This window comes from Pimephales promelas, chromosome 24 (genome assembly GCF_988280905.1).
Source record: "Pimephales promelas chromosome 24, fPimPro1.hap1.1, whole genome shotgun sequence".
NCBI classification, from domain to species: domain Eukaryota; kingdom Metazoa; phylum Chordata; class Actinopteri; order Cypriniformes; family Leuciscidae; genus Pimephales; species Pimephales promelas.
In genome coordinates, this window is record NC_142792.1 from 8835439 (window position 1) to 8861811 (window position 26373).

At 36.3% G+C, this 26373-nt stretch overlaps 1 protein-coding gene across 21 annotated transcripts in view; it reads left to right on the forward strand.

Moving 5' to 3' along the window:
• Positions 1-1100: 1100 nt before the first annotated feature.
• The window catches only part of nrcama (neuronal cell adhesion molecule a), a 46061-nt gene continuing 20788 nt past the window's right edge, over positions 1101-26373 (forward strand). For 11 of the 21 annotated variants that reach the window (XM_039668124.2, XM_089127251.1, XM_089127255.1 and 8 more), the window contains exons 1-2: positions 1101-1260; positions 16930-16996. The gene's annotated coding sequence lies outside the window, so the exon portion shown is untranslated. Of the gene's footprint in view, positions 1261-14866; positions 14992-16570; positions 16592-16929; positions 16997-26373 lie in introns of those variants that run through there. The other 10 variants (XM_089127253.1, XM_089127257.1, XM_039668143.2 and 7 more) reach the window with 4 other exon arrangements.

Consider the following 26373-nt stretch of genomic DNA (forward strand, 5'->3'; position numbering starts at 1 on the left):
AGACTAGAGCATTCTGGCACCTCAAGTGTAACCTAGATGTCCCTAAAATTATTCCAATGATATACTCAAATGCAATATTATTATTTTCTGTTGATCTAAGAGGTGTAGAGCTTAACTTAATTAGGTTTAGGGGTGATCAGCCTCTCAAAAAGTCTCCTTGCTGGAAAAAGAACAGACTGTATAAGCAACTAGTTGGTTCTGGTACAATGATTTCTAGATGATATGTTTACATGGCCTTCTGCAATACTAGGAAGTGGGACGTATAAACAAAGCCAGTCTGCATTACCTCAGAAAGACTTGAGCTACGATTGTATTGAGAGTGCACTTTAGGTAACCTATCAGAACAGACGTACTTGTTTAAAAATACGTTCTTGTTTAAAATTTTGTTTAGAATTTAGTTTCCGTGTCTTTTATTTTCAATCCCACTGCTAGTCTATTTTGTTTTTTCTTTAGTTCAGTAAACAAAGTACTTTCATATGTTTTTTAACACTTATGTCATCATTTGTCATCTGTGTCTTTGGTTAATACTCCTTGTTCCTTGATATTACAAACGTGGACAATAACGTTTCATGTACAGTAAGCAGATACAACTATTCACGTTTTAAGACGTGGCTGCCTGCATGGGTTTCAAGCATGACGCTGTTCAGTGGGATGACTAACATGCTCATTTTCACTTGCATTGCCAAACCACTAAACTATCATAAATCAGATGTCCTGCACTAAGGGGAAAACAAAACAAAAAAACAAAAAAACATTACAAAGCAACTCTATCCATCTGCACAAAAACACAAGGTTAAATATGGCTATTACAAAGTAATGTAGATAATTGTGTGTAGACTGAAAATTGTAGATTTGAGGTTGTTTTCCATGACTGTATACTTTGACATGGGGGGCAGAAACGACAGAAAAAATATACTGTGTGTGTTTGTGAGTGAGTGAGTGAGTGAGTGAATGGATACATTTGTTTGAAATAGCTATGCGTTTCTTTCAAAACAGACAAACTTTGGAACCAATCTTTAAGAATATACAGAACGTGCTGTCTGTATTACAGAGTAGTGGTGTTTGTGTGTGTGATCCGCTGATTAGGCTCTCTTGTCGCTGCAGCTGCGCCTGCACTGAGCGTGCGCGTGACGGCGCTGCGCGTTTGACAGCAGCAGGAGCGCTCGAGGAGAAAGGGAAGCTGCGGCGCGCGCCCACTACACACCAAACCTACATCAATCCCATGAAACCGGACGGGTCGAGGATTCATCGCTGCAGTTGGTGAGTTTTACGTTTCATTGTCTTGAATGCAGCGTTGTTTTCTCTGAGCTTCTGTCGAGACGCTTTTCGTAAGGAGAATGCGCAGTAGGTGCAGTATTTGAGTCGTTGAGCATCCAGTCGTGCTTCTACCATGGCAACCGATGATGATGCGGATTTTCACGGCAATATGGCAGGGCTCACAAAGGACGCGTTTCTTTGAAATACACGAAACATGTCCGTTTTATCCAAACGGCGTTTAAAAGTAAGCTTTTATTGTGTGTCGTGTTGTATTGACACGATAAACGGCCCATTAAAAAGTCGTATGTTTTATTGAAATCTTGCTCGGCCACCAGCAGGTGTTCCCATCATTCTCAGGCTTCACCCTCAATATTTGTCCATAATGGCGCATTTATAAAATGTAAATATTTGAATTTGGTTTTTATTTGAGAACTAGATGGACCTGCTGACTGTCATTGCATGAGGACAAAAAACCCAACCGTTTACAGCTATAGGAAACCCCACAAAAGACAAGGGGAACAAGGCTCTTCCTTTCGTTGTTGTATCCTCCTTTCATGTCTTTGTTTCTTATTTTTAAAAAAAGCTATTGTCTGAAAAAAAATATTGTCTGATCTTAGAAAACCTTGGGTATCAGTGTTGAATCGAATGGTTGAGCATTTTGAGGAAATAAAATGAAAATATTTTCTTGGCATCCCATCATGCAGTAAAAAGACTGAATATTTAATATATTTAAGCATGACGAAAGACTGAAATATTGGAAGCCCAACAAATGGACAATGTAAAAGGCTACACTTGTTCTTTTCTGTCAAGTGAGGAAACACAGGCCAACTGCATTGGTCTGTGTTTTTATTGGGCCTCAGGTGTAAATTAATGCAGCATTATGCTAAACCTGCCAGAATGGTGTGTGTTATGTTTATGAGGTTACAGGCTGTTGTATGTCAAACTTAATTTAATTAGGATTGGTGATAAGATTTAGAGTTATTATTACATTTGATGATGACACTTCGAAAATCTCTTCATTGTGTAAGCATGCTATTTCTTTTTGACGTTCACACTGCAGTTTGGTTCAATCTGATGGCTTCATAGGTGACCTGCAGGCAGTCTAACACTGATACAACTGAATGATGATTACTAATGAATGAGAAAACACGGGACATTTGCTTTCATGGATATTAGTATGCACGTGTGCATAACAGCTGTTACTTTGTGTGCTGCCGAGCCACAAGTCTCTTAGTGAGATGAGAATACTCTCCCATTTAGCTTTTCATAGCAATTTTTAATTAGCATTTGTATAGGACTGTAATGACAGAAATTAGTCTGTGTGAGAGCGAATGCCCGGGTAATGCAGTTGAGAGAGACATCAGAGCTGAAGACAGGAGCAGAAATCAATTTGTGGAGCAGAACAGGTTCTTTTTGTGTATCATTATTTGTTTAAATATATATATATATATATTTTTTATTAAATTGAATTTGATTCATGATTCTTTACTAGCTCTGAAATTGTCAATTTGGCATGACTTGATCACTTCACTCTTTGTCATTGCTGCTCCATGAAATGCTCTGGAAGTAGATAGGAAATCTGAATTTGGTGGATTTTTACAGGTAGTTTTATTAAAAAAATGAACTTTCATATTCTATAAATCTAATTTATGCTCAGTCCATGGAATTGTATTCTGCACAGACTGAGTCCAGGTGGAACCACATCAAACGTTTTTTTTTTTTTTTTTTTTTTGGTTGGGAATAAATAGCAGTGCTAATGAAGCACAACAGGCACCAAGTACGTGCCACTAAGCCAGCTGTGCTTCATGATCCTAGACCTTTTCCTTCTCATGCACACTCATCTTTGCCTTACCATCTGGAATTAAATGACTGGACAATAATGCAAAGAGAGGATTACAGGGAGGGAAATAAATAGCTTTTGCTGTGGTTTTGGAGTGTTTGTTTGTGACTCAGACTAAGTTCAGATGCTGAATATTTACATAGACACATTGCACCAGCTGCCATTGCCATGGCAGGCTAGACATTTGCATGCTCATAATTGCTCTGCAAATATGCCACATGTACCTTGTGTCCTGATTTTAATGCATTGTATATTCTGAGCCTGATTGAAACGTAATGAGCTTTGCTTTGAGAAATTTTATCTTGCATACTAAGTGTGGTAGTGAACAATTGTCTTTGTGACATGAGATTGTCAGCGGAAATATAACAGATGTTTTGCTATACAGTAGGTATCATTTGCTTCTATTTCCTTTCAGATCAGTCTTGCATAAGCATTGGGATTACAGATTCATTTATTATGGCCACATGTAACATCTCTGTTCACGTGCCTGTCTTTATTTGTTATCTTTAAAAAAAACAAAAACATAAACTGACTACTTGACCACTGGTTGACAAACGATTAGTAAAGATTAAGGTCATACATGTCCTCTTTACATGTTCTGCATCATGTGATTGTGCCTCTCTCTTTCAACCTGCTGATGATGTGTGTTTATAAGATGCTTACATTAGCAAAATTTTGGTGAAATTTTGCAGTTTAATAGTGTTGCAATGTATGAGAGGTTAAGCTTTCTGTTAAACCAAGAGGCAAATTTGTGTTGAAATTTTCTTGTGTGAAAGACCTTCTTGTGTTGAATATACTTTGAAACAATTTTCAGAAATTCGCAAATAATTACAAAGAAATGACAAGTAGGCCTAAAATGTTGAACTATACATGACATTTTTAAGCACTGCATGAAATATATTCTTGTAAAATGAATTATATTTTTACTACTTCAAAAAACACTGTTAACAGTGTATTTGATTGAAAAATGAAGCAGAAAATTAGTAAATACACAACTTATTGATGGGACCCTATCAGAGCATGAATAATATTTCCTAAATATGTTCTCTATAAGGAATAATTATTGGATTGTGACTGATTTTGGTCCTTCAGAATCGTTGGTTTAAATAAATGCTGTGATCAGCAAAATTACATGAAAGACTGCTTATTGACTCATTTCTCTTAGTGGAAGTGATTTATTCCATGTGGTGTATGATAAATGTGTGCCGTTTTAGTCAATGCAGAAGCTGAATGCTTCTGATTGAATTACATTATAAGCAAAAGCATTTTAATTTGGATGGTGAAAACTACAAGTAATATGTGGAATGCGTTTTCCTCATATATTGAAGTACTTCAATGTTGTGCTGATTAAAATATAAGCTCTTTCAGCTCCATCTGTCTGGATACATCTCTTATGACGTATGAGCGGAGATAAATGTACTGCAAAAATGCGTTGGATGAATGTTTAAATTTGACCTATATTATGCAATGTGAGACTATTTTTGGTAACACTTTATTTTAGCTGGGTTGTTTTAACCCAATTTTGGGTCAAATATGGACAAACTCAAACATTGGGTTAAAAATGTATTTACCCAAAATTGGGTTAAAACAACCCAACATTTTTTAGAGTGTATGCATAATGCAACTAACCCTAAACCAAACATAATCCCATAGTTCATTAATATTTCTCAGTACTTAATTGTATAATTACATTGTAACAAGGACACCTTAAAATAAAATGGATTTTTTTATTTTTTATAATCAGATGAAGATGTTACATGTCATCTCATCTCATGAACTTAATTTGAGGGGCCATTTACTCAACACTGTCTTCAACTAAAAACTTAAAATGCAAACTTTTGAAAACGGATGTAAAATTGCAAGAAATTTTTTGAAAACAATACCGTTATTTTCTCCGTGTAACCTACAAAAACGTGAATTTGTGAAAACGGTGACATCATGCGTATTGCCTGTTCAGTCTTTAGTGTTTCTTTAAAAAGTGACCGCCAACTACTGACCTGGCTGATGAATACAAAGTTTTTAGCCGTTTTCGCAGATCCGTGAGAACAGGGTTCATTTTGACAATGGTGTCATCTTTACATAAAAAATGCAAAGGAATACTTGTCTGTTTTTAGTACATTGTTGTCATGTAAGCTTACCCTTAATTCATTTGTCCTCTTTCATTCCACTGACTTTTACACTAACCACAAATATAAGCAGAGGAGGAAATGTGCTCCGTTTGAGGTTTACTATAGAGTTCAAATCTAGGACTGTTTATTGGAAAGGAATGTTATCTTTTATGTGTAACCATTATGGAAGCTGATATGAAGGACACAGTGAGTTCAGCTGAAGTGCATTATGGGGTAAAAAAGGCATATCTGCTTATAAATGCTAGGAATGTATGAATTGCTAAAAAATTGCGAAGGTGATTTTGACAACAATGTCCCTTGCAAGTTGAGTAACAATTGTCCCACTTATATCATGAGGACTGATGTGCTCTCTGCCCCATAATGCAGTGCTTTCTCAGTCCATTGATCAGATGAGACATTATTCTCTGTGCCTGGCTAGTATTGAAGCGCTGATAATGTCATCTGCAGTGACTGAAAGCAGAAGCTGGTCATTTTTTTAGTATGAGGTTGGTTAGTGCCCTGTCCTCTCTTGCACCAAAATATAATTAACTAATGAATTGTGGATCATTTTATCATGAGATGGTTTTCAGGTTCATGATGAAGTGAACTCCTCTTATTTTCCCATGAGTCTCAGTGCCTGTGCCTGTCGGTAATTAAATGACGCCTCAGTAAATTTAAGAAACAGTTCAAGATGTATTTTTTTTTTTTTTTTTGGTTTTACAGTTTTTTGTTTGTTTATCTAAATAGACCTAGCAATACAATATTATGTTGATCAGCACATGTTAATAGAATGATTTTGTGTGTGTGTGTGTGTGTGTGTGTAAATGTGTGTGTGTAAATGTGTGTAAGTCTGTAAATGAAAAAAAAAAAATAACCATAGTTGTTGTATTATGAACCTCATTATTTGTATATTTATGTATTTATTTTAAACAGTTTAGCTTAAGATAACAATTATTTAATTTGAGATTACTATATCTGAAAGATCACGTGACACTGAAGACTGAATTAATGGCTTTGTCAACTGGAATAAATTACATTTTAAAAAGCATTAAATTAACAATTGATATAAATTGTAACTTAAAAGTTGTAGTTGTCATATCAACTTCAGTAAGAAGTAGCAAACCTTTTCAGACACTGGTTCTTTGTGTTTTAGCGTCAACAGATCAGTGTCATCTCAAGAACGTGCGTTTAGTTGCAAAACGTCTAACGTCCGACCAACCTAACCACGGAGAAATGTGAAATATTTAAATTGGCATGGAATCATTGTGCTTTAACCCTGCTGATTTATGGGTATTTGAGAGCTGTGGTCTGTGGTCTGCTTGCTGCTTTGGAGAGATTTGTGTTGATTTTATGACTTGGCGTAAATAACTCGGAGGTCATGGCGCCCACAAGCCCTGTGAAATTTCGCTCCTGTGGGACAGGTTTCTGTTCTTGTCCTCCTGGCCTCCTTGAACCCTGTATTCTCCCTTGTACCAAAACACACTCCAAACACTCCTGTATGCTATGATGGGGGTTTAATGTTGATCTAATGTGAGTCACAGGCATGTTTTTGCCTTTAAAAGTTTTCCAAAAAGCCTTGGCAGCTGGTTTCTGTCTATAGCATGTCTGTGAATCACAATGGAGGTCTAAAATAATCCAACTTCCTGCTTTGAAGACCTCAAACTCCCCTGTGCACCCAAGACTCACTCCAGACAGACTTCTGCAGACTTTAATGATGTTTAGAGCGTCATATCTGAGTCCCTTGTCAACTGTGAAAAGACATTCACATGAGTTATATCAAATGAAGGAGATTATTTTCTGCCAGTTATGTAAGTGCATTGATATTTGGAGATCTGGAAATATGGATAGATTAAATTTAACATATTAAGCCGTCTTTGTGTTTTCGGTGGTGCAAGGTTTATGATCTGAATGGGTGAAATAGGATTTGAATTTTGTAAAAACATAATATATTATTTTGTGTCTCCCAGTTCTGCCCCACTTTTATTGGAGAAAACCAAACCACCAACAATGACTAAGAAAAAACATTCTAGTTTAACTTACTGGCATCATGTGTCTGATATTGTCAGATACTGCTTTTTTTTAGAGGATTCGGAATTTGAATAGATTCTTAATTATTTCTGTTTACCATTATGTAGATTTGACTCAATCTTAAGATCTTTGTTTATTGTACAACTTTACTTCCTTAAATCACTCTTAGCAGACTTTATTTTCATGTCTGTCCTCCTTGACATTCACACTGAAACGGATACAACTCAGCCTTTTTTCCCTCTCTCTGTTTCTCTTTTTCTCTTTAACTAATTTACTTTTAATTAATTGAGATTTAATTGAGCCTGACTGATGGGACTGTAAGTGTACATTGTTAAATACTGAGAAACAGAAACACTGCTTCTATGCTTAGTTTCTATACTGAAACTATACTGAACTGCTTTTTATTTTATGTCCCCAAATTAATTGTAGTTTATAGTCTATAAATAATTGCAGTTCCTTGTGTACATTGTGTTTAATGAGCTCCTGTTATTTCCACTGAATCCAGATTGACAGGGTCTGGTGGGTGTTCAGTCTGACTGAAGAACAGAATGAATGTTTGAATAGAGCTGTGACAAACTGGAGACTTGCTGGGAGAAAGAGAGGCTTGAATTGACTGAACTCACCGCTGTGCGGGCGATCAATGCAGTGCAGTTATATTGAATAACAGTATCAATCCTGATATGATTTATGAGGTATAAATATTGAAAACATGTGCATGTGGGGCCCTCCTATGACAAATTCATTTGACTTCAGACTGTAACATTTCTTTGGCTTTTATGTTTTTGGTCTGACAATATTAGGGCTCATTAAATTTGAAGAATACAAATCTTTATGAATCCTTCCAAAATGTTGTGCTTTTGGCAAAGTGCATGACAGTGTAACAAAACAGCAAATGATCTTCATCATGCTGCTTGGTTTAATAAACATGTTAATGTCAGCCAACAAACAAATAGCTATTTAATAATTGTTTTAGCCTCATTTAAGTTAACAGCTAAATTCGGTTTGAAATCCATGTTTTTTTTTTTTTTTTTTTTTTTGGCTGCTTCCCCCAGTTTCCTGGTTCTGGTCACCTCGCCAGGGTGGCCACCTTCATCCTTTTGCATATGGGCCAACGACCAACCCAGTGGAGAATCTATTGCACTGCACCCAAGAAAACATGGATCAAGCAAATTCGAAGAAGATCTGACCCACAGCAGGCAAGAGTGGTCGCCACAGACCGAAAAGCATGGAGACAAGTGATCGAAATATTGCGGCACCCACAGCAGCATACTGGTTGCGAGGTCGTCCTCCCCCAGATGCCAGCTAGAGATAAAAATAAATAAAAAATAACAATAACTGCAAATCTTGATCGATATTAAAAAGTAGCTTACAGGTTTGGCTCCATTCTGGTATAAATTTACACTTTTCATGAACCATTACATTCCCAACGGATCAGACCAAGTCTGACCTTTTCCCCTCATTTGATATTGTTTCATTTAGATACACTTAACATTAAAGTAGATTGTCTGTTCATAAATGGAGCCAGTTTCATGGCTTGAAGGTGAGTTGAAAGAAGTTCTGTCAAGCGGATGCAGATCATAGTTATATTTTCCATCGAGCTCAGATTATGGTTTTGTTTTTATTTTTGTAATTAAGGTAAAGGGAGAGAGAGACGCATGATAAAAAGGCGCAACGAGACATCTGGCCATGTTGGTGACTCTGGATGATAATAGGGCTGTTCAATGCCAGTGGCATAAACATTTAATAATTTATCACAGTTTAGACTAATTTTGTCTGGCAGCTTCAGTACATTGTCTTTTAAATTCATTAGTCTGGTACAGAATGTGCTAGAACTAGTTTTAGGCAACTCTGAAGTTCCTGAATTAAGTCTTTGGCTTGCTTTTTCTCTCAGTTTGAATAGCACTTCACTTCCTACTTCACATGCCAAGCCTGTAATCTGTTATGCATACGACCTTCAAGGGCCCTAGAGCATCAGAGCAGAAGTCAACAGTCTACTGTTTGTTTATTCACTTTTTTTTTTTTTTAACAAAGTTAGACTAGTTCAGTCTTTCGTTGGAATACTGTGAAGCGTTAGTTTGATGTAATTTCTGTCCCAAGAGAGGGTAAGTGCTAAACTATTACTTTTGTTACCATTTTCATTTACTTTTAGGTTTTTGTAAGATTTAATTTTCACTTTATTTTTATGAAAGTCTGTTTTGGCCTCAGGGTAAAAAAATATATTTTATTTAGAAATTTTTAAAATGTAAGAAATAGTTTTTAGTCACAATTGTTGACTATTAAGAGAAATTAAGTCGAATTTGTGAGAATTGTGAGAGTTATGAGTAAAAAAAGTCACAATTGACATAATGTTGCATATGATTAAATAAAGTTACAATTACTTAACAAAAACAGACTTTCCTAGTTTCCCTAAATATGGAGACATGAAAAGTTTTATTTTCATTTTTTTTTTTTTTTTGGTAAGGCATAAGGCATGATAAGGCATTTTTTTTTCCTTATCATACACCAATGTGTTGTTTTCAGAATGCTTTTCAAGTTTTTTTAACCATTTAAAAAGATTATGATAATCCAATATTCATAGTATTGCATAAAATTGCATGTTTATTTGGCTTATTCATCTGTGTCCATGAAATCAGTGTGAAGGCATGTTAGAGCAGCTCCACAAAAGCACTTGATTTCACCGTCCACATGACAAACTTGAATTTAAATGCACGTCACTCATGGTTTAATAAAACCACTTTGTATAATGGGAATCAAGAATAATTTTGCATACATGCGTCTGTTGTTGTCAGAGGATTCAGATTCATAGACGTGCACATGGAAATTACATTTCTGCCCGCTCAAGCCTGACTGGATACAAATAAGGCTAAATAGGGCTCTAATATGTGCTCTGTTGGGGACAATCTCTTTTGTCATTTTGTCAGGTAGAGGCCAGATATAGTTTACTGTTTCAAATTGTTTTTTTTTTTTTTTTTATGTTCAAACCTATATGGAGGTGTTTATTTTATTAGCGCTTATGCTGTGACCTTAATGTGTTTGTCTGCTTAGCACACAGTTTAACTCATTTTTCTAGGAAACATTGTCATTTGATTTTATTCAATCTGGCAGGTAGCAGTGTGAATGTGTGATCCTGCAATAATGGGGTTCTGCTGCGTGCATCATATTATTCAGGACCTCCACACTCTCACAGTGTGGAGTCAAGGTATGTTTATTGTCAGTTGTCAGCCTTCATATAGAGAAATCTCTTTTTGGGAATTTTGCTGCAGGACTCGAGCTAAAACGTTACGAATGCATTGACATTTTCAGAATTATGGTACTTAGATTTATTTCATGTTGGATATGAATGTGTACAAGATCTGTTTTGCGTCTGTTCAGTTTGAAATAAGGTGGGAATATGGCGAATTGGATTTCCGAAAGTACAGCTGTATGTGTTGAAAATTTTAGGCAAATTTATAGTGTTTTCTTTTCTGAAATACATCCTTGGGATGTTTCGTTTCTTGTTAAAATTGCGTTAAGGATTTCGCAATGTTTTTTTTTTTTCATGTATTTGAATGTATGCAAATCAACAGTAAAATAATGTATTTATATTATATTATATTATTGTCTTATGTTATTATGTATACTGAAAGTGACAAGGTTCAAATATAAACTTTAGGGTTTATTTTAATTTTATGAATAAAATAACCCTTTTTGTGTGTTATTTTATTTTTGCATTTTTTTATGTTTAAATAAAAGCTTTAGTAGTGATTTTTATTTTTATTTTTTTATGGGCTATATTTTATATTACTTAAAATGAATGGTCATTACAAAAACGCATTTGACCACTGAATAATCTCAACTATTGGCTGACTAACAAACAAGAAATGTCACTTTGGATGCTCAGTGAACAGGGATATGTTCAAATTCTTCACTTGGCTGACATCTTCTCTTGACTTTGCTACTGTTCAGTCTGCAGGGTGAGAGTGTCCGGTGTGATTCATGAGCCTCAGGGAGTTACTATGAGGAGATTTCTCAATCAGCTGAGTTTCTGGCTTAAGGGGAAATCTGTTCCCTCTAGTGTGCCTAATAATAGCCATCAAACAAGCCTTTCCTGACCCTCTCCTCTCTCATCCATCAGATGTATAGCTCTGTTCCCTATCCCTCCCACTCTCTTTTTTTATTACCACCAGCTTGTCGTGTTTTCTTTTAAAGAATACGCACTAAGAAGACATTTCTCATTAGCTTTCTCTCGGCCGACTCTCCCTCTTTGTCTGCTTCTTTGCTTTGGTTTGTTCTTTCCGTGCTCGCTCATTGTATGTTGCACAAGATTAGTTTCTCTCCGGAGTGCTGGCTTAATGTCTGGTGGGTCGGGGTCGCTGTGGTTGCCCCGCCGTCGCTGGGCCCTCGTTGCTGCTGTGGGTTTCCATGGAGATGATGTTGTGTGATCGGCGTGGCTTGAAAAAGAGAGTTATGTGGCCGTTCTGAGATAAGAGATGATTCTTGGCATCATTGTTTAGTGCATGTTTTATAAAGGGTTATATAGTTTACAGAACAAATAAAGATTAGGGTGGTAATGAGCACTTTGTGTGGAAAATATTGCTAATACATGCTGACCTTATCAGAGAGGGCTGAATGCCGTTTTATTGAATGACTCTTTCACTGAGAACTATGGCCTTTTATATAAACAGGCAGATCAATAAAATGGAAGGCACATAAGTCATTCAGCGGGTAAAATGAATTGAGAGAGCTTTCTTGCACGAATAAGCGGTTAAAACGGAAGACATCTGACTTGAAAATAAATAATTTTAATGTTGTGGCCGAAAAATTATAAATATCCATTGTGACATCTGTATGCTATTTTGTGTAAATTAATGTGAGCGTATATATATATATATATATATATATATATAATTCGTATGTGTATATGAAAATTCTTTATTTCTTCTCAAATCAGTTTATTGATGCTAGTTGCTCAGAAATTACTGTAGCCTATCTTTAAAATGAAATGTTGCGCCACTGCTTTTGTTGCATATAGATGATTTCAATAGATTTTACGACCGTGAGTGGAACCCTACTGTCGTCCCATCTCTCTCTTGGCATGTGGCCTTTGCTCAAACCACATCATTAACATAAAAATCAAATAACACTGTCTTATTGCACTGTGTGGATCCCCCCTCTCCAGGGGGGCATCATGCCAACAGTTCTAGTTCACTTCCTCCATCTCTTTTGTTTCTCTGTCTCCCTCATAATGCCAGTGCAATGCTTTATATTTCAGATTAACTTTCTGTTCATCAAAGAATACAGAATTTTTTGGACACAACTGTTTTAAACACTGATGATGATAATTATTATAATAAATGTTTCCTGAGCAGCAAATCAGCATTATGGAATGATTTCTTAAGGATCATGTGACACTGAAGACTGTGGTGCTGAAAAAATCACAGGAATAAATTACATTTTCTTTCACATTTTCTCTTATATATACTATATATACACAGACATTTTTTTTAATCCAAAATACAGTAAAAACATTAATATATTACTATTATACAAATATTTAAATTTTATTTTAGTGTAAAATATAAAATGTATTATAAAAATAAAGCAAATATATGGCCCTAAACAAGATCAAGTGGATTATGAACTTCTAGAAAACTTCTGGTAGAAAGCTAGAAAAGAAAAGCAGATCTTTTGTTTCTTTTCTAGTCCTGTTGGGAGTCTGGTGGGAATTATGTCCGTGTATTGTCTGCTAGTGTGGATAACTTTGTCCTCAGAGCTGAAGTGGAAATGACAGAGTTCAGTGGCGACTCGTCTCTGTGCTGAAAGCCCAGCTGGTGTGTGCTAAATCTGCTGTGTGAAAAGGCCTCTCCATGCCCTTTTGTGCAGCTCTCTAGCACTAAGTCTATTCGGCCATGTGTGTGTGTGTGTGTGTGTGTGTGTGTGTGTGTTAGGGACCCCAGTCTGACTGATGTTAACACTCAGACAGGGTAAATTAAAGCTGAGAGCTGGGGAAAGTAATCAAAGCTTTTCTCTCTGTTCATATTTATTCTGGACTGTATCCACATGTCCTCACTCATGTGATACTCTAAAAGCCACAGTATGGCAGCATGGACCCTTCATTATTGGAAAGCTTACTTTTAGGTTACTGCGATATAATTGTTAACGGTAGAAAAACGGTAGTGACTTCAGTTTACATTTTTTAAATAATGTCAGGGCCATTGATTTTTAAAAACATATTAATTTGGTTTATTCTTTAACTTTTTTTCTATATTGTATGCAGTTATCGAATTGTATGAACTTTATTTAATTGACTACATAGACACACACACACTTGTGACTGCATATCTGTTGATTTAAGTTGCTATACATTGTTTGGCAACCACTATCATCCTACAGTAATAAACTATATTTCTTGCTGGCAGAATGGTTTATTATAATTGTTTATTATAAGTATTTTTTTTTTTAAATCGTATTGCTTTTCGTCATTACTGCAATTTATTCTTATTGATGATAAGAGGTTATCTGTAGGCATTGTTATTTTTTTAAAGAAAATCTTCATTTGCTAATCCCAGAATATGATGCATATTTTAAATGGTCCAAAGAGATATTTGATCATCGCAGCAACGTTTACTGCTACTAATTTAACATCAAAATTAATTAGCATTTTTGCACTTTACATTTTCCTTTATTCATATATTGTGCACTATTTATTAGTGCAGACTATTTTAAACCTAGAAAGTCTTCAAAATATTTAATCAAAATGTTATTTAATCAAAACTTCCTCTGAAATGATTTTTAATTATGGATTGCAATAGCCACTTTTCACTGTCCAATCAATTCCTGATGGGTAAAAAAAAAGCCCTGCCATAGAATCTTTCTCTTCTGTTGCTTGAAAATATGCCACATTACGGAGAAGTATGGGTTGTGAATGAGAATCATGTTGACTTAATGTAAACTGATGCCATGAACCTTTACAATTACCATTATATGTATCATTATATCAACATTGAAGACTGTTTCATGTGCTCAGAGGGCTGTAAAATAATGTCTAGCTAAATTAGGATGAATGTCTTGGTTGCCATTGAGGTCTGCATTTGTAATGTGACTTTTATGGTAGGCAATAAAGTCTAAATGTGTTTATCTTATGCCAGTATTGAGATTGGTTTCCTGTTAGTTCAGAAAAGCTGATCTGAAATCAGTGCTGAATCTTTCCCCACAGGCTCCTTAGTCAATGATCGAGGCTTTTGTTGGTTAAGTGTTGAAGCTCTGCACAGCTTTTGTACTTGACAGTCATTTTACACCATTAGGGGTTAATTGGGATCTCTTTAGCACATCTGCGATTCTGTTCCTTTTAAAGGAAACGTTCAAGCAAACACTTGGCAGAACAAACAAGCCTAACGTGTATTGAGACCCCTTTGCATGTATATATCACTTTACCTGCACTATCTTTTTCTCCATATCTTTTTGTCTCTGCCTCTTTTTCCCCCCTCTCCATCCCTCAGTCCCTACGGATGCTTTTGGTTTGCTCCAGGAAATGCTTTAACCCCCTTTGTACGTGACAAAGGGGTGTGTTAATCTCACCGAGTTAGGAGGCAGGCACATGGGGGTGGATGCCAGGGAGAGTCGAGCAGCCGCGTGTGTGTGTGTGTGTGTGAGGTAGATGTCAGAGCGTTCACCGGCCACACACATGCTACACGAGCTACGGATAATGGTTAGAGAGATACACACTTGATACACACCGTTACCAGGAAAGGACTTCTGTTGTCTCGCTGCAGTATCAAGGTCTGGCTGTTAAAAGTGTTTTGTTTTCTGTTGTTTTTTTTTTACCAGAATAAGCTTTTTTTATTTTGTTCTTTGGTTTGTTTTCAGTGATTTGATTGTTGTGATTTGAGAGTTTTCATTAGGGTATTTTCTCACACCCTGTGGGTCAAAGTTATACCTTCAGGGTGAACTATTTCCTTTCAACTCTTTGACTCAGGTTCTGTGACTATATAGTCATTAGAACAAACAGCATTTTGTCCATTGCACAGTACACACCTGGTATCACCTTTCCTGTGAAAACCAGTCAGATTTGTCTGTGTGCTGCTGATTTGTTTATTCTGAAGTCATTGTGTGTGCTGATGTCAGTATGTGTACAACTAAGAGCAAGGTTTTATGGCAGTGTGTATGTTTATGATGGGAGGCACCTGTCTGTGGTATGATATAGATAGATAGATAGACAGATAGACAGACAGATAGATAGATAGATAGATAGACAGACAGATAGATAGATAGATAGATAGATAGATAGATAGATAGATAGATAGATAGACAGACAGACAGACAGACAGACAGACAGACAGACAGACAGACAGACAGACAGACAGACAGACAGATAGATAGATAGATAGATAGATAGATAGATAGATAGATAGATAGATAGATAGATAGATAGATAGATAGATAGATGTATAAATGTTTTAAAAAATTATGGATAAATGGTTAAATTGGATGGATGGATGGATGTAGGAAAAAAGAAATGGATGAATAAATGGTTGACGGGATGGATGAATGGAGGAAAATATAAATGGATGGATGAAAAAAGAAACAGATGGATGGGCTGGATGGATGGATAAATCAATAATTGGATATTTCTGGATAGATGAATGAGTGAATAGATATGGAAGAAAAAGGAATGGATGATTGATAAACGATTGATGGATGAATGAATGGGAATTTGAGAATAAATAGAAGGGTGGATAAAAAGAAATGGATGTTTGAATAAAGAAATAGATGGATGGATGGATGAAAAATAAAAGATAGATAGATAGATAGATAGATAGATAGATAGATAGATAGATAGATAGATAGATAGATAGATAGATAGATAGATAGATAGATAGATAGATAGATAGATAGATAGGTTTTTGATAATGCAGAAAATGATGATACATTTTTATAGCTGTCTGTCAACGTGAGATAGATATTGTATTCTCTCAGAACCCCTTTCATCTCTCCCTCTCTCTCTCTCTCTCACTCTCTCTCTCTCTCTCTCTCTCTCTCTCTCTCTCTCTCTCTCTCTCTCTCGCGCCCAGCATGCGGCCCGTCTCCATGACAACACCTCAGGTCAGCTCTGAGAGGTGGGAGACTAGTTAGTGTGAATTTTTTTTGTTGCAGTTTTATTGGCTGTTTCTCTCTCTCTCTCTCAGTCTCCCTCTTTCTGGTCTCTGTGAGACAGCAGCTGTGTGTGACAGCTTCACTAGAGGCTGGAGGTTTCCTTAGTTTGCTTTAAATTGGAGAAAACAATGCAGTAAAGCGACGCAGCTCTCCCTCACAGCGTCTTTGTGGTCCGTCTCGCATCAAAAGATGGAGGGGGGAAGCTGTGTCAGCGGCCGTGTTTCTGGTAATGTGGAATGAATGTGTGCGTCTCGAGGGAGAACTCTAATGTATGCACGACTATGAACCAGCACGTGTGATGTAGAGGTGCCAAGGGGGGTGTCGATGAAAGCAGGTCTCTCTGTCAGTCTTTCTGCTGATCTACAGCATGGGAAGCAATAATGTGTAGAAATCCCAGTGGGCCATGAAATAACGCATTTTGTTTGTTTTTTTTTAATTCACTTTTTGGTGCATCTGTGATCCAGCAAGTCTTTTGTCCTTTAGTCATAATGTCCCTCAGTCGTTTGACACGTTCCTCAGTCATTTGCTTTGTCATATCAGTTCTTCTTGTTTGTTTTCTTACAGTGTCCTCACCATTCTGTTGTCGTCTGGTTGGAACGAGAGGATCCACTCTTTCATACAGTCTAAACGGGTAAGATGTGGCTCACTGGATACTATTTTCATTTGTATGCGATTTTTCACTGAATTTTTGATGTACTGTCTGTTTGTAATTCAGTGGCTGTTTCCAGACAGATAGGAACAGAGTAGAGACATGAAAAGAAAAAGATGAAAAAGAATTATTAAGAATTAATACGTTTGGATTCATGACATGTATCCCTCGTCTCTTCACCAACTAAAAACTGTTACTGAAAACAAAAGAAGCATATTTTGACCACTTGTTCTTGGCCATTTTTTATGCTACACTAAAACAGATTTTGTAAATTAATTATTTAAAGGGAAAGTTCACTCAAAAATGAACATTCAGTCATCATGTTGATCCAAAAAATTAAAAGTTATAAAGAATGTGCTGGCCAGTTTTCCCTCAATAACAAGAATTTGCAGTTGTTCTTTAAAAGCTTCAAAAGGACTAAAAAATAATCATATATGTATCATAAAAGTAAACTTCTGAGTTTATACTGTATGATAACTTGAACCACTGTAACTAACTCATTCAGTTATTTGAACTAAGCAACACATCATTTAGATGAGCATTTGAGCTGGATCAGTTGATTGAAAAGATCTGAAAATAACTATTTGTTTATGAATCAGGCATCACTTCAGTTCTCACCAAGCTAGCATGCCAAGTCAACATATATTTTGAAACATATCTTTCTGTTCCTCCGTTTTAACACAGTCATGGATTACTTTTAATAATATTTTTATGGTGTTTTATGGGTCATTTTGTATCAGTGCCAGTTTGTTGTAATCTGCATTCCACAGAAAAAGTAAGTGGGGCAACATTGTTTTTGTGTGTGTGAACTATTTTCAACTTTCATTTTTAAGGATCTGAAACCAAAATAATAAATGCATTCATATGCAAGGTAGTAGCTAAAAGTGTCAAGTACACAAAAACACATACTACACATTGTTGGGAAAAAAAACGTGAAAGTGCTGATCTATTAGTGTGCTGAAACTGCACATGCTGCTCTGTAATCCAAATGTTCGATTTGGCCTCTGAGGGCCCAAACCTGACTGTCAGCAGTGTTAGGCAACAACGTGAGACACTTCCGCCAAAAACACCCCAATGGATCATTATATAATCTAATCTGATTTAATTCACTGAAACATGATGAATCTGTGGAATAAGTAATGCCAAATCTGTAGATCAAATATGAGCACATCTTTACCTCAGTGTAAGGTAAACTTTTACATGCCATTAATAATTTGATTGAGTTCTGTTGAAACTATCCAGAACCATTCATATTCCTGCCATGACTAATGTGATACACACACTGACCTCTTGCTAGGAATGCAGTTGATTGTGGTTCAAAGGGGTTGCATGTGATTGGTTGAATACATGGAGCATTTTACATGCTCCAGACGCTGATTAAAACTGTTTGTTCTTGAAATGAATGAACTTGAATGTGATCTTTCCCTAATGATGATCCCTGCTGTGGTTAGACATTACTGGGAGCGTCTTGCCCCGTTAGAGCGGATATACAGACGTGTTGTCTAGAGCTCAGCTGTGTTTTGTAGGAAAGAGCAGATAGCAATAGACAGTGATCTCGTGCCATATGCATGAGCATGATGCTGCGGGGCAGTTGTTTTTATAACGTATAATGCTGTCAACATTTTTTTGTTTGTGTGGACTGATACACATTGTATGATATATTTGTGAACTATCCCTTTCATTTTTGCCTGATTTGGACTCTGGATTTATAATTATAGCTAAATGTATTGCCTGAAAATTCTGTTCCTGCTCCACAAAAGGATTAGATAACATGACATTACATATTACATCACAGCACATTTTGAACCGTGTAATGTCAGTGATATCGGCACATACTGTAAAAGCTCCTGTTCACCCACATACAGCATGTGGACAGATGACCACAGTTTATCTGAGCGCCGAACAGATGGAACAGAGAGAGCAGTGTGCCAACCCATCCTTTCCTCCTGTATATTCTAAAATAAAATGTGAAAGGAGATATAATAGATAGAACTTAGCGTAGAAATAGAATAGTGAATGGATGAAATAAAGAATGAATTTTTAGAATAAATATGTATTATTCAAAAATAAAGTATGATATAATATAAACAAAAACAGAATTGGTACTATATTGGTAACATATTTTTAAATTCGTACTTAAAACAAATGAATTAATAACAATTTATTATCTGTCCTTTCCTCTTGTATTCTGAAATAGGAAATATATTTAATAAACTTTCCCTATTTCCTTATTAAGGAAATATTACCTCAGTTCCCTGAGTTAGGGAACAAAATATTGCATAGTTATACGCAGTGGAAAATCTGCTTTTCCTCGATTTACTGAAACCTATGTGTAAAACGCATTTGCTGCTGCACAGCTTGCTCATTGAGCGTCTGGCTCACTCATAGGCTGTGCTGCAGCAACTGAACATCCAATGGCATGGGCGCCTCGGATGTGCAACCAATGAGACCACTCTACGTAATTACACATCAGAGCCCGTCAAGGGGGCGAGGCCTCAGCCTATACATACAGTCAGCAACGCGTCATAGTTGGGGGGCGTGGTCGGCGTGGAGGAAAGCAGCGCGACCATCCTATGTATTTGAATGACAAAAAATGTCATATTGCGAGTCATTGACGCCTGCCGACCGGCAACGGTACATTGCAAAATTAACTGTAATAAGTTATGATTGCCCGTTTTTTTAATTAAAAACTGGGTCAATGACCCAACCAAATGGCTGGAGGTGTCGTTTTCAGACTATTGTCATCTGGATGAATCTCCAGGTAAGACATCGTAGACCTCTCCGGTTCTGTATGTGTGTAAGAAAGGATGTAGAACTTCAATTTATAATTTGTTAGTTTATTATCTCCTCGGAAGCACATCAGCCCTCCTCATTCCGCCTCCTGTGTGGTGTCCATGAAGATCTGAAAAAATAGGCATAAATCTAGTTTACACATTTACTCAAATTATTATACGCCTTTTTAACCGAAGCTAATTTGGGTGGGTTTCCCCCATCCCCATACAATGTCACTTCTCTGTCTTTTACGGCCCTTATTACGTAGAACGTCGGTCTCTTCTGCTGTGAACCGCTAAAATCGGGACCATTGTGTTTATCCAGAATCCAAATAAGTCTGGTTTACAGTATGGCCTCTCTTAGAAGAGGTCTTTTATGAAATGCTCGACCCACCATCTCAGTGTTTCATCACTGATGGAAAGAGAGTATAGATTTTATACAAGAGGACAGCACTGAGGCAGATTATATAGGCTGATCAAAAGATTGTGGGACATTTTAGAGCTCCTTTACAATCAGTGTTGAATAAAACATAATATCCCCCTGTTACACATGTGCTCAGGGAAAAGCACAGCAGAAATGAAGTCAGTAGGCTAAAGTTATGACTCACAGCGTTCAGGAATTGAGTCATTTTTGGACATTCCCGGCTGCTTTTTAAATAATTAATGCTTTGTAGTAGATTCTGAAGGATTGACAAAGAAGTACTCTTTCTTCATTTCAATCTGACAATCTTTTTAACATTTATAGAGTTTTTTTTTTTTTTTTTTGCAACCTAGGCGGGTAATTTAACTCTAGTTGGGTAATTTTAGATGCTGTGTGCTCCACATTATCCTGAGCTTTGTGATAACAATGCAAGTAATTTGTGTACCTGTAGGAGAAACTTGAAAAACAGGCCCTCACAGGAAGCATTTGTTGCTCTGGAGTCTAGACAATATTTCCCACATGAAATCCTGTGATTTTGATTTGAAGTGGCCCTTGGTTTTGTAAATGCATTGTGAATCCTACTTCACAATTATTTTACTCTGAAATATCACAATTAAGAGTGAAATGCACTGTCAGTTCTGCTTGAAAATGTGAAAACTGCTTACCTTTTATGAAAAATTATTAATATGACTAAAAGGCAACTTTTTATGTATTTTACTCACATTGAGTTAAAAGCAATGTGAAACCCTGACATGCATCTTTACATCTGAGATCTACTTAGATTTTTCCAAGTTTTCCCATTGTTATTTTAGAGTGTGTTCTTTATATCTGAAGTGAATAGTTCTGCTCAGAGTGGTTCGGGTCACACTGTATTTTCAGCCTAACTGAACTATAAACAGCATAAAGCAACAATGCAGTTCGTGAGTTGCCAGACAGGAGCTTGCTGACAATCAGCAACTTCCCAAAGCTCAGGAGAGAAAGAAAGCTCTAGCGTTCTGCTGACAATGCAAGAACAAGTGACCCTTTAGCTGTGGATAACCTCACACAACCACTGTTAAATGAAGTTAGCTCATTTATTTAGATAGTAACGCTATGCTTAACCCTGGCAGTGAACTACTAAAACAATGCTGCGCTGTGCTGTGGTTTAGCATTGTATTGCTTCCGAAAACGTCATTTGTTGGTTTTTGAACATAGCAACATGGTAATGGCAGACAAACTGCCAACGGAACAGTTCAATAAGAACATTTGTGAGCTTAAACATTTGTGAAACATTTGTGAGCTTAAACATTTGTGAGCTTATATATAGCCTACTGTGCGGCTATATGATTATGACTTTTAAAAGACAAATTTGTTTGTTGTGTTAAACAGTGTTAACATTGAAATGAAATGCATGCTGTGAAAGCTCAGTTTGTTCAGACAGATAATTGAATCAATTTTCTTGGACTCAATTTGAGTCTTCTTCATTTGTGCTCTTGCAAATGAGTCGAAGCAGTTTTCCATAAACTGTTTGAGTAAACAGGGATTTGATTGGCTCAGAGGTACTTTATGAATTAAAATGCAAAACAAAACAGCATTATTGAACAGAAATGAGCTGGTAAACAAACGTTAACCCTTTAAAAACGGTAAAAGCTTTTAGCATAAAGCTGCTGTATCATCTGTTTTTCCACTGTTTTATCTAATTCCCTCTTTAAGGGCTCCAGACTTTGGTGTTAAAAGAGGCATTTAATCATGTCCCCTCTCGTTTGGCCTGAAGGCATCCTGTGCTGAAGTAAAGAGCGGTTCATTCTTTTCAGTCTCCAATGACAGAGGAGAGCTGTTGAGAGGGCTTCTCTCAGTAGTGTCCTCTCCTTGGATTTACATTAAAAAGATGGATGGGTTTGGCTGCGTTTTGTGTCTTATAATAGGCATGTGTGTGTTATAAGTGTGTTGCCGTGGACACAGAGTGATCGTTAAATTAGCAGGCCGGTTTGGTCTCTTGACTCAGGTCTTCTTCAGAATGAAAGAGCTGTTGAGAAAACTTGTACTATCAGAGGAAATAATTTTCCCATGTACTCTTTCTGAGAGTGCATTCTCCGGATGGCTGTGAACTATAAAAAGAGAGAGCTTACAAATACAGTACTTAACCTTGCCAATTAAATTGCTTTTAAAATGGTGATTTAAAAAAAAAAATACAATTTTATGTTTTTCCTGATGTCAACTTACAGTATTATCAAAGTTGAGGTTTCTGTTTTGAGTTCTGAAAAGTTTTAAAGGGGTAGCCTACTTCACCACTGGCAAAATGGGTTTTCAAAAAACTTGAAAACTCTGTGCAGTAGAAATTTTACATTTATGAAATTCTGTGCCACCTGACCAGAGAAAACAAACAAAAAAAGGCTTTAGGAAAACATCAACACCTATAATGCATTGGGCTTGTTGCCGTCCATGGCCTCCCCTACCAGTTTGCTATGGATATGTGGGGATACAAAAATGCGGAAGTGTAATTTTTTGTAGTTTTCACGGAAACGAACTACACGACTTTCGTTGACTAATAAATGTAAATTTATTGGTCCAGATAACGAGTAAACATTGCTCATTTAAATGTAATACTGACATTGTACAAATACAAAGAGAGCTGAAAATCAGCCAAGTTGTACTTTAAATTGCGAACCAACCAATCAACACATTACCAAATTTTTTTATAAGTTAACAGGGATTATTAATTTGATAACCTGAATAGATACAAGTGACTATTATAAGAACCTAACATTATTATATTATATATATTTTTTGTGCTTTGCTTCATTGTTTTGCTTTGAACCATTGACTTTGAGTGTTTACGTCAGTCCATCCAGTTTTTATATTTCTAAAGTTAAAGAAATAATTAATCTGACAGATTTTAATTTTGTCTTCTAAAGTGCTTCTTTAGGCTTTTTGGGGGTCATGAAATAATATTATTGTTCAAAAATATATACATTTGAGAGGGTTCATGGTATTTGTGTGGATTGGGCTAAAAGATGTGCAGTATGTCTGCAATGTTGAATAAGTTCACTTTTCATTCTCATTCTCATGGTAATAGCCAGCCGTTCTCAGTACACACAGTCTGAAAGACCCTCCCCAACATGAGATGGACATTCTGTCTATGGTTCTCACACTTCTCTAGCCTTGTACACGGGATGGAAGTTTCATGAATGAGACTCATATAATTACAGTATTCTGACTTCGAACTAGACATTTCAATAGAAAGAGCAAACAGTTTTTACTATGGTATGGTAACGGACCAATGGATTGTTTAAAAGGTAGTTTAAATAGCTAGAAACAAACTCAAATACGAAAAAGACAGTTTGACCACAATGACTTCTGATCTCCCTCCTCATGAAAGAGAATAACCACTTGTCAACACAAACAACAAGTGAGCCAAACCAACAAAAGGCAGCAGTAGGATGTGGTCAAAACAAACCCATATGAATTAAGTCCTTTTGACTGTACGGTATGGTCTCTGTTCACTTTTTTTACAGTAGAAGGCCATTCATATGTAAATTGTGTCTTCATTTGCATATAGTCTTCTTAATTTATGCTGGGATTATGCTGAGATGAATACTAAAATAGACTGGTTTAGGAAAAGTCTGTGGCAAAATTTCTGTTGCTGAAAGTGAATTTGCATTATGACTCATAGATAATAACTCAAGTTATGTGAATGGCTCTAAATATAAAATATTTAGATATTTATTTAGACATTTATAGAAAATTGTTGATAAAACGTTTGACTCTGGCTTTTTAGAGCATATGACACAAGTTCCCTTTAGTTTGTTTATTGTTTTTGCCCATCCAGGGTGGTCTTCGTCCAATAAAGAAGCCATTAGCCAAGTTGATCCAGAAAAGGGGCCTCAGAAGCCCCGCTGCCCTAGATTTAGATCCCTCATATAGGACAGAAGGACAGATGCCTTTAGTCCTTCATCCAGCCAATCAGAGAGTGATTAGATCAGATTACCTGTGCTGTATCTCTCCTCCATCTCTATTGATTCTGTCATGATATGAATGAGTCAGCACAGTATCTAAATCAGTTTTTGTTTCTGTTCGGTGAGACCCAATGTTACCCAAAGTATCCCTTTGAGCTATTTTAAAGTCTACTTATGCCAAAGGACCTACAAGCCACAATTTAAAATAATTAAAAACTATTAAAATACTGCCATCTATCTCATGAAATTTATTTATCAATCCCTATTATGAAAATATATTTAATCATGAAGAGATGTTAGTGCATTTTTCATTAGTTTGTCTTGATTCAGTTAATTTTACCAGAATGTTAATAGCCTGAATTTGGGAACAACATCTGTTGGTTAATTCACTCATACATAAATCATGAATTATTGCCAGAGAAAAAGTGTTGAACATTTAATGATTAGAAACAATGTTGTTTGTGCTATTCAAATTTGCAATTCAGACAGACTATACACTGACACAGACATGAATCTAGACTTTGTCTCTATGGCCCTGTTTACAGTTGGTATTAAGATACATTTTGGTCGATCAATTCACAAGTGGGCGATGCTAAAGTAAATACAGCTGTAAACAGAGTCTGTGATGTTGAATTCACCCTTTCACTTTTCATGAAGTCTCACTAATCATGGTCTGAGTTGAGCTTGTCCACTTTCGCGGCTTCCAGAAGTAGTTGAAAATGATCGGACTGCTTTCATAGAATAAACGCTCATGTGGTTGAATGCATTCTAGCAACCACAAAAACATCATGGGTAGCGCACTAGCCAGACAGGATTTAAACTTTGTAGGCTAAAGACTCGAGTTTGTTTTGAAGATGAGAAACATACCAAGCACAATGTTTCGTTCGGCCTACTATTTGTGATCCGATCAACCAAAACATATCTTAATTCCTGGTATAAATGGTATAATACTCTCATTTTAAAAGACACAGATGACATTGCCTTGTATTTTTTTTTCCACATATTTTTATGTTTGAGAATAGCTAAAGGTCAAGCTGATTGCATGGCAACAGGAAATGTGATTGACAGTTCCCATTTAAGACATTTTCACTCTCTTCACTGCAATTGACCGGTTCAGGTTTTTCCAAAGGGCGCTTGAGAACACACCGTCACCATAGCAGCCATCAGACATGCTGTGCACATTGTCTGAAATACTGAAAATGTGATAAATCTCGGGAGTCTTGCCTTTTTATTCAGCCAAAGAAAGTGCTAAAGGCCTTTGAGTTTCTTTGTTCACTTCTGTCATTTATTTTTTTGACTGTATTCAGTGAGCACTGGTTGCATTTTAAATACTTTCCTATCCAGTCTTTCTTTTTTTTGGGTCGTGACCCCACACTTGATAAAAAAAAAATTGATTTCTCATATGGCATCTTAAAGTGTTTTTTGTAGACCTTTTAGATCATGAATTACTATTAATAAAGTTAATATTTTCATATCCATATTTTTTTTCTAATGTCACTAGCCTATAAGTCTGTTAAATCAGGGTCTCCTAAATGCTTGTCTTAACCTGAATATAGCATTACATTTTTAAACTATATTTTAATCCGTGTCCAAGCAACTGGCCTCTATTGTAGATTTATCACCACGAGTGTATCTAGGTAACCAGTCCTGAATCACAGAGAAATGTGATATAGAATTCATATTGTGGCATAACTGATTCTCAAGGTGTATGTGATATCCAGAAGAACCTGTCTCTGTCTTGAATGTCTGAAACCTTCACCTCGAGAGAATTATTTTGCTCTACAGAATCACACTCTCTCTTTCTCTCTCTCTTGCTGTATGACTCCGTCAAGGTTTCTGAGCTCATGAATTATGCAAAGGAGAGCCCATTTCCCTGACACAGCCTGCTACACAGCAGAATCACTCAGATTGCACTCTCTCTACCTACCGGCAGGATTGACCAATGAAACTGAAAACTTTTTACTTGGGTTTATATCGCAAAAACATTGCAGTGTTTTACATGTGTGTACGCTATGTTTATGCCGTTAAAAGTTTGGGAAACACATCATTGATGTTATAGCTATAGTGTCTCAATCAATTTAGTTTTTTTTAGATTGTAAATGTAAATTTTTATTTTTCTATCCACTCATTTTATTTTTGGTTTTGTTTTGTTTTCTAAAGAGCATTCTACTTTTAACCATCTGAAAGAATGTGCTTCATAATTTTCTGTTCAGTGCATGCAGAAAGCAGAAC